The 5,256-nt window shown below is 32.3% G+C and overlaps 1 pseudogene; it reads right to left on the bottom strand.

Annotated features, from left to right (window-relative positions):
• Positions 1-3,649: 3,649 nt before the first annotated feature.
• LOC122126577 lies at positions 3,650-3,743 on the bottom strand (annotated as a pseudogene).
• Positions 3,744-5,256: the final 1,513 nt, after the last annotated feature.

Here is a 5,256-nt window from a genome sequence, read left to right on the forward strand (position 1 = left end):
CCACAAAAGAGCCATTAGTGAAGATCCCATTGCATGTACATAACAACTTCAAATGCATCCACAATCTGGAGGTGACACATACTTTTTGTTTGTTTGCTTTTGAAAGGTATATCTAACAAGCATATCCACAATACTGATTTTCTGTCAATATGATGGGATATTCAAACCTAATAAATACAGGATTGATTATCTTAGTGAGAATAGATATGATGTTACAAAGAAAATTATTTTCAATAGAAATCCAGAAAGACTTTATCCACCTTGTGTTTCACAGGAATAACCAGAGAGTAATGCCTGTTTGGTCAAGTCAGTCAAACTCACTCCATGAGTATATCTTAAAAGTATAACCAATTTAAGAGGTCAAATACATATTTTGTACTGACAGTCATCTTACAGCAATAACTTATTACCTAATTATATCTGTATCTTCTTACCTATCATATAATAAGAACTGAAAGTGCTCTCTTTTATCTAACTTAATGTTGTATATGCTTTGATTATGATGATGTTATTATTTGACAAATAAAATGTACAAAAGGGTGGCTCCAAAGAAATGACATGAAAGAACACTGATAAATAAATACACTGCAACACAGTTAGTTCTTTTCAGCCTCACCCTGTCCACATAGGAAAGCAACATTGCAACAGCACATGCACACATATACACATACACACATGTGTGCACATGTACACACATATGCTTACATGCTAAATTCAGGGTTTAGTACAAATAAAATATTAGTGATTAGGACAAACGTTAATTTGCCTTATTACAAAGTAATACACAATCCAGTCACCATGGGTGTTACATTTTACTTGCCTCACTACACGTGACCACTTAATTTATTTTAATTCATTCATTCATTCATTCATTTATTTGGTGCTAATACTAGGCTTGAACTCAGGTCCTGGCTCTGTCCCAGAATTTGTTGTTATTTTGTTTTAGTTTTCTCAAGCCTAGAATTTTACTGCTTGTCCCACAGCTCCATTTCTAGCTTTTGCAGGTTACTTTCAAATCAGAATTTAATGGACTTTTTTTTTTGCTTGGTCTGGTTTCAAACCACAATCTTCATATTTCATCTTTCTGATTAGCTAAGATAAACACATGAGCCACCAGTGTGGCGTCTAGATTTTCCTCTATAGCTATCTAATGCACATACTTAGATAGTAATTTAAAACTTAGAGTATAGAAGCAAGTTGTACAGTGATGACATTGTCCTGTCAGAAATTTAAGCTAGTAAATTTCTTCTTAAAACCATAAACAAAAATACCATGATATAATATAAGATAACTCACTATTGAACATATGAGTTTTAAGAGCTTTCTAATAGATCCATTATTTGTTACCCAACATCTGTATAATGCAGTAGTAAAATAGAAGTCCTTTGTAGAAATGCTTAATTACCTTGTTTTTAAAGACACTTGTTTTCATCTAAAAAAGTAGGCCTCTCTATTGTCTTCATGTGATTTTGATGTGGTTAATGAGAAGTTAAAGTGCATTACTAATCCTTTGCTATCAATTACATCTCACCTTTTCTTCTTGGAATATATAATGATAAAAGCAATAGTTCAGAATAAGCAAACAATATTTCAGATTCACACTTCCAGTGCAAGTGGATCACCAGTAATTAATCCTTGATACCATTTTCCACAAATTTTTGTCCCAGAGACAATCGGCCTGCCTTCTCTGGCTGCTTTCCTAGCCTGGACCTATTCCTTCACTCTACAGGAAAAGTGTGATACAACTGATTTCAGTCAGATCTGTTACTAGAATTATCAGGGATTTAGATTCTTGTCTGTAATTTGGTAAAAGCTACGTCTCTTTATGTAGGCTATTAAAATTTATGTACTAATTTCAATAAATACATAAATTCTATTCTTAAAAAATAAAATTGTTTGCTCTATAAATTGATCAGAGGCATGGATTTTGTGGCTAGCTAGGTGATTGCACATCTGTCTCTCACTTCCTCTCTCCCTTTCATGGTTCTCATAGATAATATGACTGATCCATAATTATCCTATTTTATTTTGCTTTTATATTTTTGGTTGCATCATTTCACTTTCTGCTCTGCCATTTCCCAAATCATTTACATAGAAGGCATTATTTCATATTTTCTCATTCCTAGAATAGCTGCACATGAAGACACCACTGGTCCTCATTTTCAGTCTGTACCTTTGAATATGGAGGAAAACTTTTCCTCTGCTCTCTATCAATTCCCTACTCACCAGTTAGAATAATTTCGAATAGTAGAAATGGAAAAAGTGAAAAAAAATCATGGTGAAATAACAGATGTAGAAAATTCACTGGATTTTTCTGACCAGTTCAACCAACGTGAACTATTGGGGAATACATATACACCTCATTCCCACTGGTACTCATTGTCTCTGGTTAGGCAATTCTGATGAAGACAAGGAACAAGATGAAAAAGTGAGGAATGATATCATTTGTAAAAAAAATGGAGAAGTATTCAAGCAAATTTTTCTGTGGGCTGCTGAAAATAATTGGCTTACTACAGTACAGAGACTACTTTCCAAAAAGGACATTCATGTGAATACTAGGGATGATGATGAGTATACCTCTCTTCATCGGGAAGCCTAAGTGGACACTTTGACATTGTCCATGTGTTGGTGGCTCAAGGCAGATATTCATGCAATAACTGTGAATGGCTGGACACCCCTGCAAGTGCTGATATGTGGAATAATACCAGAGTGGCTTCCTTCTTAGTTCATCATGATGCAGATACCAATGCCCAAACTAAAGTCCTCTTGACCCCCTTGCATCTTATTGCTTGGAATAGAAATAGCAAAGATATGCTGGATCTCCTTCTATCGAACCATATATGAAACCAGGTCTGAAGAACTTGGAAGAAACTGCATTTGATATTGCCAAAAGGATAAATATGTATCACTACCTCTTTGAAGTTGTGGAAGGCTGTAAAAATTGTTCTCCTAAGTCATAATGGTTTGGTTAAGTTTCTTAAATTTCAAAAATGCCAATCCATCTTTGTGTCCATACAAAATATTTTCACAATACAAAGCAACTGCAATATCTTACTTTAAAAATTCATGGATTCCATCGTATTTTTCAAGTGAATTGCCTGACTTTGATGTCAAAATGTATTCAAGATTTGTTTGTATACATCTATAATGATTTCTGCAGGGTTTGTGATTATTTAAATCAGAAATCATTTTAACTTATCTGTTGAAATGAGTAGTACAAAAACTAAAAATATTTCTGGTGCTTGTATGAAAAAATTATATTTTAAAATAATCTGTATTTTGTTTGTATAATGTCCATAATGTGTTTCATTTGTTCCTGGATATAATACTTTGAATTCTACATTGTTTTATAATATATAGGTTCACGATTAAATGTGTTATTTCAGATAGCATTCCATATAGAAACAGTTTAAGATTCCTTTTTTTCCTAGGTCCTTATAGTATTTTATTTCTTTGGGATAAAATGACAATGATATCTAATTTGAAAAGTTTTGTAAAGATTATGCTATGTAAAGGTTTTTCTAAGTTGAGGATTTAGTACACTGATGTCAAACTAACTTTCAGTTCAATGAATTACATTTATTGTTACATTTGTATTTTTGTAATTAATTTTTAATAACTGTTTTTAATTTCTTGCATCTGAAGAATGACAAATATGGAATACTTAAATTTTCATATCATCCTTGTGCAAGTGCCATGTTAATCTCTATATTGTAATTTGGGTAAACGTGCTGCTGAAGCATGTAGTATCCTGTAAATTTAAGTAGTTAATGATGCAGTCTTTATACAGGCATATATCCTTGGTTGACTGTTTGTAACTAGGAAACCTTATTGTTCCTAAAAATGCTATTGATCTTACTTTTCTAAAATTCTGGGTAGATTGGAAAAAAATAATATTGTTTGGTCAAATGCTCACATTTGCAATTTTTTGTCAATGACAATTTTAAGTATTTTTCATTTTAAATTTGATCATACTTTGAAGTCTTTATAGCTAGGTCCAAAGGTGATGGCTTTACAAGTAATTATTTATCAACTGAGTTAGCTTTGTGGAGCTAATGGATTCAAGTTAAGCCTTGCTTAAGAGCTACTTCTAAACTTCTGTAGCTTAAAATTTCCTAAATGAGGTCTTACTCTCAAAAATGTCTACCTGACCCTTACTCTTCTTCCATGTAGCAACAGACCAACCAGAATATCTTACCCTGACATCATAGATTTTCTTATTGGAACAAAACTAATCTTAGTTAAAAGGGATCATAGAGAGATGAACAGTTAAGATAGAATCGTTTAGATTAGAAGGTACTTTATCAAAATATAATTGTTTTTTATACCTAACTTTTCAAAAGTAGCTAAGCCAAGAAGGTGAAAATCTTTTTCATATGTATGATTACCTAATGTCATGGCTAATCTACCATACTACCAGGCAGGAATCTACACTACTGCCTTTCATTCACCAAATATTTTCATAGTTAAAAGAGAAGTCTATATGTTTCTCCTCCATATTAGACCTTAAATTGGTAATGTTTTAATCACAGTGTTTCCTCTTGTCTCTAGGCTGTAAGTCTACAAATGATAAAGCTTTAGGTCCAGCTCTACCAAACACTGAGGTAGAAATAATGGAATAATACATTAAAACACAGTTGCCTTTGATACCCTAACCATATCAGAACATTGCAAAACATGTGCCTTTTTCTTATATTTTATATAGTTATATATTTTATACTTATACATGCTGATATTTTATTTCACACTGTGAAACTTACCAGAAATAATTGATAATTTGACAAATAGATATAAATTACAATTAATAGACTGGAATATAAATAATTAGGTTTAGAATATATATCAGAATATGAAAAGTATCAATGCAATGTCTTCTGTATAAACTTGTGATAGGTTCTAAGTGTTCTTGGTCTTCAGAATTCACATTGTAAAAAAAAATTTGTTTTCCTCTAATCTATAAGGGAATTTACTCTGCTGCTCTGTTTATTAATTTAACTCACTGGTTCCAAAATGTTTTTCTCCATATTTCTGATTATACGCAAATTTTGCTGATATGATGTCTAAAAGGTATTATTCTTCTGCAGGACACACATGTCCTAGGATCCCAGGTCTCAGTTATCAGCATCATCAAGTAACAATGGCAAGACTTCTCATCTAGGCCCATGCAACATCTCAACAGAAAGTAATTGAAAATCCATCTCAATTCCTGACCACACTGGAATTAGCAGTAAGCAATTGTGAAATGCAAGGGAACTT

Source organism: Dipodomys spectabilis, unplaced genomic scaffold, assembly GCF_019054845.1.
Source record: "Dipodomys spectabilis isolate Male_0828 unplaced genomic scaffold, ASM1905484v1 ptg000285l, whole genome shotgun sequence".
NCBI lineage: Eukaryota > Metazoa > Chordata > Mammalia > Rodentia > Heteromyidae > Dipodomys > Dipodomys spectabilis.